This window comes from Equus przewalskii, chromosome 4 (assembly GCF_037783145.1).
Source record: "Equus przewalskii isolate Varuska chromosome 4, EquPr2, whole genome shotgun sequence".
Classification (NCBI taxonomy): Eukaryota; Metazoa; Chordata; class Mammalia; order Perissodactyla; family Equidae; genus Equus; species Equus przewalskii.
The window spans coordinates 57,215,870-57,229,789 of record NC_091834.1 but is presented as its reverse complement, the minus strand read 5'-3'; the positions used below and the strand labels follow the sequence as shown (position 1 = coordinate 57,229,789).

At 42.8% G+C, this 13,920-nt stretch overlaps 1 long non-coding RNA gene across 1 annotated transcript in view; it reads left to right on the top strand.

Annotated features, from left to right (window-relative positions):
• The window catches only part of LOC139082837 (uncharacterized), a 48,302-nt gene that overhangs the window by 16,731 nt on the left and 17,651 nt on the right, over positions 1-13,920 (top strand). Inside the window, exon 2 of the long non-coding RNA XR_011539131.1 lies at positions 8,801-9,019. This is a non-coding gene — a long non-coding RNA (uncharacterized lncRNA). The remainder of the gene's footprint in view (positions 1-8,800; positions 9,020-13,920) is intronic.

Here is a 13,920-nt window from a genome sequence, read left to right as displayed (position 1 = left end):
TTTCATTTTCTTGGCTTTGTCTGTGACATTCTGGGTTGACACGGCTGCGTCTGCCTCCACCACGTCTGAAATGTTCCTGGCATTTTCCTCGGGAGTTTGCTAACCCAACATCTGTGCCATGGCTTCAGAGGAGAGAAGCTGCACCCCAGAGCCAGGGCAGAGAGGAGACAGTTCCCTCTGAGGGACTCCCGGGCTTCCCACCCTGTGACAGGTAATCAGAGCAGAATGGCAGCGGTGCCGTGCAGGATCAGGTGGTCTCGCTCAGCCTCACCCTGAGGCGCCAGACGGCGTTTCCAGACAGCGGCCGCGCGTGTGCGTGTTGACAGACTGGGAGGAGCGGGCAGGGCTGGCTTTCTCAAGCAGCAGGCCCTGAGAACAAGTCACACGGACGTTTCCCATGAAGGCAGAGTCAAGAAGGACTTTTATAATCAGGAGGTTTCGTGTCTGGAATACCCAACTTATGGAATTGATTCAACACATCTTTATGGAGCGCTCACTGTGTGCCAGCCACCGTTCTAGGCATTGAGGATATATTTCAGGACAAACTAGACAGTTTTGCTAGCCTTATGGAATTTTTTTTTTAGGAGTGGGAGAAATCGATACATCAAATATCTGTGTATAATATGATGTCTGGTAGAGATAAGGCTTTTGAAGAAAAATAAAGCAAGTAAGGGATTTAGAGGGAAGTGCTGTTACAGATGCAGAGGCCGGGGAAAAGTTTTTCAGTGAGGTGAAGCAGGGATCTGAATGAAGCAAGAGAGTGAGCTGCTGAATTTCTGGGGCTGTATATTCCAGGCTGAGGGTCTAGCATGTGCAAAGGCCCTGAGGAAGGTGCTTGCTTGGCATGCTGGAGGCATGCTAGTGTGGCTGGCATGGGGTGACTAAGGGAAAGAGCGGTAGGGAGTGGGGTCCCAGGGCAGCCAGGGGGTCCATCATATAGGGCCCTGCAGGGAGTATGAGGCCTGATGTGAGGCCCACTCTGTGCCTCGGTTTCCCTATTTTACACAGTTATGTGTAAAGAATGTGAAATGTCTGGTATGTAGGAGGCACTTAGTAGACATTAGTTATCTTTCTCCTCTTCCAGGAGATGACAGCAGGAATACTTTCGATGCCCACATCCTCACATGACTTGCTTAGTTCACCAGGATTGTCACACTTTAGTTTCGTCTTGGTTTGGGCATTTAGGAAGTCTAGTTTCTCTCTACTTTTGGATATTGCTAGATCTCCTGGGTGCTGACTTCGACTGCGGTGGAGAAAGGTGTGGAAGACTTACGCCATGAGAATGCTTCCCCCAGTGGCCTGCAGGGACTGTATCCACAGTTTGTCACTGTGTTTGGTGTGCAGAGGAGGAAGAAGCACCGGGCTCCCTGAAGCTGGCGCTGGGCCTGGGTGCAGGGGATCTCTTCCGCTCCCTCGCAGACCTTCTGTGCTTCTAAGACAATATGGTCACGGCCACTCACTGCTTGACACCTCTTTTTTTCTCTTTTTCTGGAAATGCAATCCAAAGCTCTTCAGGGGATAAATGATAGTATGAGTATAGGCAGAGTCTAACAGTGCCCAGAGACGTAGCTGGAGGACAGTGAGAACGTTGGTCTGCACCTAGACCTCCAGTTATGATGTATCGGCTTATTCACTTCATCAGAGGCCGTGAATCACTCTGATTACACTGAATACCAGGCACAATCTGCAGAATCTATAGCTCCAAGCCCTCCCAGAGAGCTTTCTGCCAGCTTCCAAAGAAACAACATTTGCGTCAATGGTCTCCAACTGGTATGGGGGAGGTAGGAGCCCCTGGGAATGTGCAAGATGTTACCTTGTGGGGGCCTAGAAGAAGATGGTAGACATTCTAATTTTATTTTATTTTATTTTTGCCAAGGAAGATTTGCCCTGAGCTAACATCCGTGCCAATCTTCCTTTACTTTATATGGCCTGGGATCTGAACTCGTGGACCAGGGCTGCTGAAGCGGAGTGCACTGAACTTAACCACTACACCACAGGACTTCCCTTCTAATTTTGTTTTGTTTTGTTTTCTTTAAAGATTGGCACCTGAGCTAACATCTGTTGCCAATCTTCTTTGTTTTCTTCCTTCTTTTTTTTTTCTTCTTCTTCTCCCCTAAGCCCCCCAGTACGTAGTTGTATATTGCAGTTTTTGGTCCCTCTGGTTGTGCTATGTGGGACACCACCTCAGCATGGCTTGATGGGCGGTGACATGTTGGTGCCCAGGATCTGAACCGGCAAAACCCTGGGACACCGAAGCAGAGCACGCAAATTCAATCACTCAGCTACAGGGCCGGCCCCTCTAATTTTGTTTTTTTTTTAAAGATTTTATTTTTCCTTTTTCTCCCCAAAGCCCCCTGGTACATAGTTGTATATTTTCAGTTGTGGGTCCTTCTAGTTGTGGCATGTGGGACGCCGCCTCAGCGTGGTTTGATGCGCGGTGCCATGTCGGTGCCCAGGATCTGAACCGGCAAAATGCTGGTCTGCCAAAGTGGAGCGCGTGAACTTAACCACTCGGCCACGGGGCCTGTCCCTCTAATTTTGTTTTGAAAGCTCTCATCCTTTAGTTTTTTTTCCTCTCCACCCCTCCCATCCTGTTTCCCAAGTTCTATCATGTACTAACTTACTAGTTAAGAGATCAACTTTGGAGCCAGATGGTCAGGATTTGAATTCTGGCTCTGCCACTTCCTGACTGTATCCCTTAGGGTAAACTCCTCACCTTCTCTGTGCCTTAGTTTCCTCACTGTCAAAATGGAAAAACATTACCCCTTGCTGGGTTGTTGGGAAGATTAAAAGCATTAAAATATGTAAAGTGCTTAAAAAGGAGCACGGCGCATTGTTACATATGTACTTGTCACTATTTTTCTATTATTACAACAGGGTTGTAATTTATAAGGAAACCAATATGAAAATATGAGGTGCGTATGTGTCTACATTTTTCAGTGATGGGGTGGACCATTAAAAACCGGAGATCGCTCCTTGAGGGGATGAGGATCGTTTTTCATCTAACAACCATGACATTAACCTTTGTAAGGACACAGTTTGCGGATGGCTGTGATTTTATATAAATGGAGCAAGTTTTAGTATCAACACTTGAGAGAACCACTCGAGCTATAAAAGAACAAAGCCTCAGAAGGGCACTCAGTGCTTTCCAATTACGGACATGTTTTCCGAGGCTGCTCTACAGACAGCTGAGCTGCGTTGAGAATGTAGGGATGTTCTAGTCTTAAGAGCCCTGGAAAAGCAGATTATTCTGGAATAATTGCCCTCTCCGCATTCTAGTAACAGATTCAGAGAGAGGTTGATTTTGAAAACCAAGAAGATTTGGAGACCCTTCAGTGAAAGAATTTTTCTTTGACATGTTGGGGGAAGAGAAAAGATGTAAAGTGACATTCATTTCAATGCAAGATGTATTTGCCAGATACGTTCATTTTCTTGGGTCTCCAATTCTCAGTGCCTCAAGTTAAAGCAGCCCTAGTTAACCCATTGTTTGCCAGGCTTGTGACAGACACCCAGGATGGACCTAGCCTTCTACTTCCGAGCTGAGAAGAGTTGTCTCTGGGCAGCTGGGCATCCTTCGTGCCACCTCCCCTCCCTCTCCCTTCACCCCTTCTCCCCATGGACTGGAGCAGCCTCTTCTCCACCAGTTAATCCCCTGTGAGTCACCTGCAGGTGTCAGGGGCAGGAGCTGAGGGCCCTCTCCAAGCAGCCTTCTGTGAACAAGGGACGGAATTCTGCTTCCAAGAGAATCCCACAGTGTGGGTTTTATAGGACTCAGCATTGGCTCTGGCTCATGGATTGGTAGCACATCTATTCATAATAAAATGAAATGTCTTGTCCCTGACTGTCTGCAAAGGCCAACGCTGCTACAGCTGCCCTGAGTGGACCAGACCACTGGCCTAGCTGTCCAGTAGACAGCCACATGTAAATTCTCCAAAACCAAACCAAACCAAACAAAACCCCAAACAACGCCACTTCCTGACAGCAATATCTAAATACTTTTTATTAGGGGAAACATTAAACATATACAAAAGTAGAAAGTATAATGAATCCCCTTTGTACCCATCACCCAGGTTCAAAAATTACCAACGCACGGCCCATCTTGTTTCATTTATAGCTGCCTGATTTCCCCTGGTCCCTGGAATATTTTAAGGCGAATCCCAGACATCATATTATTTCATCCGTACATATTAAAAAAGATCATTTAGGATATTGGACCAGAGGGTGATGGTAAAAGGCAGAGAAAACCAAACCAAACCAAACTGGAGGTATCCAGTGTGCCCATGAGCTTATGGGGGGCCTCTATAGAAAAATGGAGTGGAGAAATGGCCAAATCATACTCACTCTCCCAAGTCTCAGGCAGCTCCTAGGGACACATCTGGTCATGAGTCTTCAACTCTTTGACAGCATCAATCGATTGAGAAGTGAGTTTTCTGTTTTCAGTGTCCTCTTGGACTTTAGACAAATTACAGCCGTGACAAAGAAAACATTAACGGAGAACTGAGAGAGAATCTGGAAGCCTGGCTGTAGTCTCAGAGGAGACGCCGATGTTCCTGTCAGCTTGGAGAGTGTGTCATTGACTCTCGGAATGGTACAAGCAGTTCTTCAGATCTAGCAACCAGGATTTTTAAATTTCTGGGGGAAAAATGGCAGGATTGGTATAGGAAAAAATACTGCCCAATTTGCCTTCTAAAAAGGAACCTGGAGGAGTTTCATGGAACTTTAAGTTACTTTCAGTTGTCATCTTGCTCAAAGCATAGTGGGCATCCGTTCTCTCCACTCCTGAGGCATGCCAGGTGCATGGGGACAAGCCATGTGGACTGTTTTTGAAAGGTTTCCAACTCCTGATAGAGATACAATCAAGGTAAAACAAGGGATGCTAAGCAAATAAGTTTTTTTGTTGTTGTTTGTTGAAATTTGAAATTCCAGAATGTTTCATCCTGAATTTCTACACATTTGTTTTCTTTTTGGAGATCCTAAGTAATTTCTTCATTTTGCACATTTTGCTAAAACAACTCCATTCTTCTCTATAACCACTGTCTTAATAAATCAGGTTCAACTTCTTTTTGCTTTCTTTTGTTCTAATAATTTCCATTTGGTAACCAGTGTCATAGGAAAAGATACAGTTTTAACATTAAAGCAGTTTTTCTTCCACCTAAGTAAACCATTAAAGACAATGGGAAGGAGAACAAATGTGCCTTTCAAGAGCCATTTTTTTCCTCCATTGTATCGGCTCACTGCAGACAGCATGCGTACAATTCACTTCTGACTGAATCATAACAAATATGAGACAATGTGGTATAAACCACTTTTTATAATGCAATACTCACCAATAAATTCCACTTATAGCCTTAAATCAAATTGGTGCAGATGCAAAAATTATGTAAAACTGGTGGTACTTGCTCCTGACCTTGCGCCGGCCCTCCCAGATCTTGAGTCAATAAAGTTTTTCTTCCCTAATGATCGGGCACTTATTCCTATCAAGAGAATCCAGAGGAGGGGCTGCGGAGTGGGGATGTGAAACAGTGATTCAGGGACCACCAGGGCCCTGAAGAAGATTAATTTGTAGGAGGTACCTGAAAAGTTGGAAAAATCTCAATGCATTTCTGAATACACATATTCATTTTGAGCTGATTTCTGTTCCTCTTGTGCCCTGTAAAATTTCAAGGAATGTAGTTGAGGTCTGGAGATTTCCACAAAGAGATTAAGAGAGGCTGTAAACCGAAGAAATAGTGGTTTTGTCTAACTGTTGGGCATGAAATATTTTTGGTACCAAGATGTCCTGATTTTCAGAATAGAAACTGAGTAAACACCTTATAAACATTCAGGGAACATTTATATTAATTCTCTTAATAATAGGGCATAGCAGTTTAAGTCTAAAAAGGGCCTCCATCTGTTATCTTTACTTGGAATAACGTATGAGTCTATTTTTATATTTAGTTCATAAACTAGTCAGTGAAGCAGCTAAATTTTCTGTAGACATCCAGGTCTGATCTTGTGTTTTGTTTAGGAGCCAACCCATTTTGGACCCTCAATAAACACTTTTATTTAATACTAACTGGATTTCATTATACTAACCAAATGCTTACAATCTCTCTGCTTCGACAAGAAGTTGGGTCCTCTTAGCCCATATGAATTCTGAAACGGTCTCTTGGACCATGTCAGTCAGTAAACTTTATGGTGGGGCTAGAAAGACTATTTCCTGGCTCGTTTCTTGCAGGCTAGGTCTGGACTGATTCTATAACTGCTTGGGGGGAGGTTGGGGGGCTTGTTTATCTCCTTTGGAGCGGTAAGGGTAGTGGATTTCATGGAGTTGTACCCAAGGTTTTGGGTATTTCTAACTCAGAGTGGCCCCAGGGTGAACACGACCAGGACATGAGGGTGCAGGTGTTATAGACAGGCCTGGGGTGTGGCCTCCCTTGGGCTATTTAAGCCAGGTGGACTTGGGCAAGGGACTTACCCTCTTTGAGCCTCTGTTCTCCCTTGTAAATTAGGAACAATACTATTTACCTCCAGGATAGATGTTAAGATTAGATGAAAAACTTTGCAAAGTGGTATGTCAAATATAAGCAGCTGTTTTATTATCATCACCTAGTTATAGAGGGATCCAGCATCCTTGAGGGACGAATCATAGAGGCACAACTTTGAATGACAGGGAATTTGATGGTTTCACCACAACTTGGTCCCTCTTCCCCCATCACAAGGCATTCTTCATTCCAAATACATTAATTCAGTTTTCTGTACATGCTAAGGAGCAGTTTTATTTTATAAAGAATGGTATCTTAATCTATTTTAAACTATGTTGCTAATAGCAGTTGTTAGCCTAGTTGTGGATATTTTAACAGCATTGTTGAAGTATAATTGATACAATAAACTGCACATATTACTCCTTGATAGAGACTTGCTTAGCTTCTTTTGGGGCATGTTAATGTGGAACAGTTCCAGGTAATGAGATGTGGAGGATATCTTATTACTCAGATTTATTTCCCAGATAAAAAGATAGAATATGTTTGGGAGAAAGCCTTCTGACCATCCTCTTCTTTGTTAATTGCAATAGTTATGCAAGGGCATGATGCTGGAGCTTGGGCAGCCATCTTGCAACCATGAGGCAATTAGCAAGAGGGTAAAAAGCCAAAAATGCTGAGAATGGTTGAGCTGAAGGAAGAAAACAGCATGAATTTTCAATAATAAAATTGAGCTGCTGAAATAGCGTTGAATTCACCCACTTCTAGACTTTGTGTTTGTTTTTTGGTTCAAAGCCACCGTTAGACAGGTTTTCAGTTATTTGCACATGAACTCATTGGCTACTATGTGCAATATTCAAAGTGGAGCATGAGAAGTGTGGCATGGGAAAAATGAGAGAAGCCTTTTCAGGGTTAGGAAGGGTGAATAGTAACTCAACCTTTTCAGACTTAGAAAAGATAAGCAGTAACTCAAGGAAGAAAGGTCAGTTGAATGTTTCAGTTAGAAGGAACAGAATATGCAGTGATCCAGAGGCAGGCACAGTATGATATGGAGTGTTTTAGAGGCTGTGAGTAGTCTAGCTTAGTGAAATGCAGTGGTTCTCAGCAGGACTAGCCTTCAGGGAGAATTTGGAAATGCCACAATGCCTGAGAGATGATTCTAGTGTTTAGTGTATTGGGCACTAACTGTCCTGCAGTGTGAGACTTGTGAAACTAATACAAACATCAAGTAGGACATCCATATGGAAACAAGATCTGGGTTGTCTTTCTTGTCTATTTAACATCTCCTTTTGGGGCAAGAAGGCTTCCTCTCTTCAAATACTGAGGAAGAGAAGGAGCGATTTCATTTCCTAGGAGAGAGGGACTGAAATCATGCTTAAAGAGTGCCCACAGCCCTGCGACAACCACTCTTTTGAATTTTGTTAGAACTGTCTTCTTAAACACTTCAATTTCTCATTAAGAAATTTGTCATTCTTGTCGCTTTTAAAAAACCAACCTAGGAACAAGGAATAAACTATTCACATGAATGAAAGTGGTTTTTATGTATAAAACAGATCCAACTCCTCATGCAGTAGATTAATTCCAATAGGAAAACCCCAGGAAAAACTCTGCTGCTAACGTAGCTCTTTCCTATAGGATTTTAGGACTAAAGAGCAGACAGCTTTGCAAATGTAAAACAGTTTCAATATCTTTGTTGATTTTTCTGATTACCAAAAAAATACGTGCACATAGTAAAACCCTATCATCCATAAAGTGAAAGTTTCCTAGAATTCTCTTCCTTCCAGATAAACACTGTTAATAGGTTAACTAAAATATGTTTGTATTGATAAAGCAACACATTTACTTCCAGACATGAATAGATAAGATCTAGTTTTTATATTTTGGGGCAATGCACTATGTCATAGAAGCCATCTCTAACATGGACAGCGAAGATTTTTCCAGGAGGAGGCAAGGGGGAGGTCTTTTGCTTCTTTTGTTTCTTCCAGATCTCAAGGGTAGAGCTGATATTCTGCTGGTATGTGCCAGTCCAGCTGGCATCCGACCAGACTTGGCAAGCATCTGTTCTGATTGGTTGGTGCCTGTGTCCAATAATTAAACATTTTCAATATTGCCCCTCTGCTACGGACTAAATTTTGTCTCCTCTCTCCATCCACATGTTGAAATCCTGACCCCCAATGCGGCTGTGTTTAGAGATAGGGTCTTTCCAGAAGTAATTCAGATTAAATGAGGTCGTGAAGGTGCAGTCCTGATCCAATAAGATTAGTATCCTTATAAGAAGACACACCAGAGATTTTTATTTCTCTCTTTTCTCTCTCTCTCCCCATCGTGTGGGGACACAGCTAGAAAGCAGCTGTCTACCGCCCAAGGACAGAGCCCTCACCAGACACCGATGCTGCCACCTTGCACTTCCAGGCTCCAGGACTGCGAGAAACAACTTTCTGTAACTGAAGCCACCTGGTCTGGGATTTTGCTATCACAACGTGAGCAGACTAAGACATCCTCCTAGCAAATATTGATTCTCCCTGAAAATTCCAGCAGTCCATTGAGTCATCTTTAGGGTTAGTAGGTTTTTTGTTTGTTTTGGTGGCTATTTGCAGTTTATCTGTCCATATGCAATTACATAAAAACAGATTCCAAGTTCAAATTTCAGCAGCATCAATCTCCTAGGCTCACTGTATCTGAGGTACCAGCTCTGCCTCCTCTGAACACGCTCTGGAAGAAGAAAATCCTACTCAGGAAGATTCCCTGCTATAATGCCCAGCCAGGGGATAACCCAAACTCATAGCCCATAGACATCTTTCCTTTTCCTCTATCCTCAACATCTTAAAGCTTAGGTAAAGAAAAAAAGAAAATCTTCTCCATGGAGATATTGTATCTCACACTCCCTCTTGTCCAGAGATAAACCAAGCCATCATGTGGGACAAGTGTATCCTAGAGTGAGTCATAGGAAGAGAAGGGGACAGACAGAAAAACTGCTTGGTTCAAGTGGTAGTTCTTTTCAGGGATTTTGTATTTCTCTTTGATTTCTTGTTACAAATATTTGCTTCTGGTTGTCCATGAACGATATTTTTCCTCTGTCTGTTTAGAAACAAGTGAATGTATTTTCTCATATGTGTTGCCAGAACAGGACACACGTAAGCTAGGTGATGTTAGAACTTCCTATTTGTTTCATTTTTAATTTGAGTTTACTTCAAATCTCATGGCTTGACAAAAACATTCTCAAAAAGAAATTGCTTAACTTTCTTGGGGAAAGTTGAGCCTTCTCATCTCCACCTGAAGATGAGTTTATTTAACAACCTATTAGACTTCTTTATTATTATTTTTGTTGTTGTTGTTCTTGAGTTTTAAGTTCTTCATATATTTTGGAGATTAACCCCTTGTTGGAAATGTGATTGCAAATATTTTCTCCTGGTTGGTAGGTTGTCTTTTTGCTTCACGCCTGGTTTCTTTTTTCTTTTTAAAGATTGGCACCTGAGCTAAGAACTGTTGCCAATCTTTTTTTTTTTTCTGCTGTATCTCCCCAGATCCCCCTGGAACATAGTTGTACATCTTCATTGCAGGTCCTTCTAGTTGTGGCATGTGGGACACCGCCTCAGTGTGGCCTGACCAGCAGTGCCATGTCCATGCCCAGGATCTGAACCAGAGAAACCCTGGGCTGCCGCAGTGGAGCGTGTGAACTTAACCACTCAGCGACGGGGCCGGCCCCTAGACTTCTTTCTTGACGCTGTTCTTCAATATGTCTTATAAAAATAGTTTATTAGTTCTTTTTTTTAAACTTCATTTCGAATAGCCTTTGGGAGATTCCTTATGTAGATATGAGAGCTCTTTGGTTAGACTGGAATTTATTTTAGTACATAATACAAAGCTACTTTTTACTTTTTATTGGAAAAGTCCAAAAAATAGCTTGTTACACTGACACCTCTGGAAGGATGGGACAGACCCAAGCCTTCCTCAGTTGTTTAACCAAAAGTCCTAATTTTCTCCTTGTCAATGTTCATGCCTGTGAAGATTCATCTAGAATGCCCTGAAGATGCCTGTGTGCCTTGCTCTCAAAAGTGACCAGGCCATGTCTAGAAGAGAGGGCGCTTGTCTTTGCTGTGCACGCCAGTCACTGTTGGAATTTACTAGTGTGAGAAGAATGGAGGAACCAGGTAGTTCATGCCCATTCCCTGAGCCATGGGGCAAGTTAAAGGTCGAAGCTGAATTCTATTTCGTGGCCATGGTGGCTTCACTGTGATCATCAGTTGTCCACGTCCTCCCTTCGTGCAGCACAAAGCCAGGAAGATCATCACTGGGAAGAACCACTATTCCATATTATCAAATGGCATACTCTTTCCATGTCCAATGTGGATTGAACATATTTTGCGTATTCTCTTTTGCATGCAAAAAAAATCTCAATTGAAAACTCATTTTATTTACAGGCCATTTACCTCCTTGGAGAAAACAAAGCCACAGAATCTCAGTAGTGTGAGCATGTGGCTTCAGACCACGGTGGGTTTTTGGGAAAGTGCCAGGAAGGTTGTTTCTGGAGGAGAAATATCAGCATTTTTCTTGTGGAACTTTAATTGGGAATAGAATGGTGGTTCTGCTTAGACAAGAGATCAAAATGAAACGAGCTGGTGTTTTCATCCTCGTCCCTTAATGGACCATAATCCTGGTTATAAAAACCCACCACTTAAACTTTGGCAGTCTTGCTTTCCCAGGAAGCTTTATTACTAAGTATTAGCTTGACTCATGACATTGCTTCTCCAAGGCAGGTTTGAGCCAAGGCCATGGGTGAAGAGAATGTGTTTGTGGGCAAGTCAGGGGTCCCCTACGGTCCTGCAATAAGCTATTTAGTGGTCTTCTGAGGCCTCGTGACATTTTTCTGGGTGGAGAAAATATGCTTCAGCCCGTTCCATGCAAACCATACCTCTGGCCAAGGACACAAAGGGAGGTGTAGAGAATTCTGAACCTCAGGTTTTTCCAAGAGTGGCAAGCCAATACATAACCGTAAACCACTTCAGGAAATTTTTCCCCCTTCAGGTCTATCCAACTATTCTGGATAATCTCATGCAAAAGGGTCAAGACCTGCAGGCCTACTGGGGATGGTGTTCCTAACCAGTCCTTGCTCATTATGCCTTGTGCTCCGTCTGTTTATCTTTGTGTCAGTCAACCTCGGGCGCTCTTGACCTTGGCCCTGGATGTTTCATGGTTAGACTGAACTGTTCCATCTGTCCTGCCAATCAGGTTTTCTCCTATGTAGGCAGTTACATGCTGAGCAAGCATCTGAGGTTCTTGCTGAACCCCTTGGCTTCCTCCCATAGTAATAATACAGGGGATTTGCGCCAGCAAAAGCCCATCCATGACTGCTTTATGTAGCTTTAATGTCAAAAGTGGACCATTCCAGGGACGACCTAGACTGGGAATAAGCCACATGTCTGTGATTCTAAAAAAAGATAAGTCACATCCAAATTAAAACTTGTTTAGGTACAATGGACTTCTGATCACTCCTGTAGCTTAAAAAGAAATGCAATGAGAGATGAAGTGTTTTCACTTAAGATGACTAAGTCTTTCTTCCCCAAATATATTATTAAAACGTTTGGATTTATGCTGCCTACCACCCTTGCCCCAGAGCACTTTGCAGTCCCCCAGAGGAAAGCTGCTCACCCCACCGCCCCCAGGCAGCACAGTCGGGTGAAAAACCATCACAGCCCTGCCTGGCCAGCTTTCAGAGGATGAAGTGAGAATCATTTCTGTGTCTGAAATGAGAGGGGGGGATATTCCGTAGGCAGGAGGCAATTATCCGGGTTGGACTTGGGCCAGGCCAGTAGGGTTCAGTTGCTCCTCTTGCAAAAATTACCATCTGGTCTTTAATGACCCAGAGTGGTCAGGCTGGCATTAATTTACACTTCATCCCAGGAAGTACCTCTGAGAATGAGAACGCCTGGTAATGTAATACCGTTGCTTGGCTCTGAGGGAAGGGGGCTGGTGTTAAGTGGAGATGGGAGCTGTTTGCTCACAAGAGAGTGTATTCCAGAATGAGGGCAGGAGTTCACAAAAGGCCGCCCTTTGAAACAGAAGCCAGTAAAAGCCAACATAAAAGGGATGAGTCCAGACACCAGTCACATGACCCACCCTAAGATGTGCTAGGTTCATTTGTATCACTTACCTGTTCATTTGGCAAAGGCTTAAGGGAAGCTCACCAAGCACCAAGCACGGAGCACCGTGCTAGCAGGCACTATGGTGCTACAGCCTACGGTGATGAACGGACAATGGTTTCTGGTCACAGTCCACCTAGACGTGGATATAAACATATGCTCTCATAGAGGCCAGTTCAAGGTGCTGCCACAGTACAGAAGAGGCAAGAAGGGACATTTCCGGGGGTAGGAGGTGTAGAGTAAGTGAGTGTCAAAGTAAGAAGTTTTCAAAATATTGAAGGCGACCCAAGTGTTGAAAGACACACTTTAATACAATATTTTTAAAAAGCTATAATAATAGCTTACATTCATTTGAGCCTTACTATATACCAATTGCTGTTCTAAGCACTTTACATATATTAATAAACCAGATTAATCTTCTCAACAGCCATGAAATAGGAGCTGTTAGTCCCATTTTCCAAATGAGGGAAATAAAGCACAGAGAGATGAAGCCCCCTGGCCAGGGCTACCCGGAGACTAAGGGCAGAGTCTTGATTTGAACTTGGAACAAGAATTATATAAAAAGGATATAAAAGAATGAGAAAAAAATCAGTGTAAACCAAAAGATTACCTTATAAAATGATGAAATTTTGGTTACTAACAATGAACAATATTTTCTTAATATTAAATAAACTCATGAGACCAAATCACTTTGTGATTCTTTCCTTTTGACCAATGGAATAATCCCTAATGTGTTGTTATGAAGAGAAAATGAAACACAATTAACTCTAACTTTGAAGAAATCTTATTTCAACAGCTGTTAAAAATCACTCTGCCCAATACAAATTTCTGTAAAGTCTACAAATAGTTGAAAGAAACTAGTTTTTAATAAATCCATAAATTGGGAAAATTCAGTGAATTGGGCATTTAGATAAATGGATTATTTGGCAGTTGATTTTCAGCAAATTAGTTTTGGATGAACTGATTTTCTGTTACTGACGTATGGCCAATTCTCACACCTGAGAGACCCTAGGTAAGGCCCGGCAAGTGCTTTCTCTTGCACTTATAGTCTGGAGGTTAAGAGAGCCATATATTTCTAAGCACAAGGATACTTTAAGTGGCAACCAAAGAGACCTACCCATGCGACATGATAAAGAAGTAAGGTGAGCTTTGAACAGGATAATTTAGCATCTGCAACTCTTTATGACTTGGGCAGATTCAGGATTCAAACTCAGTTCTAACTCTAAATTCCATGTCTTTTCTACGATGCTCTATTGCCTGATAAGAACATCATCTTCTGAGCATCAAGATTCCAGTGTGGATTTTCAGACCAAGCTCTA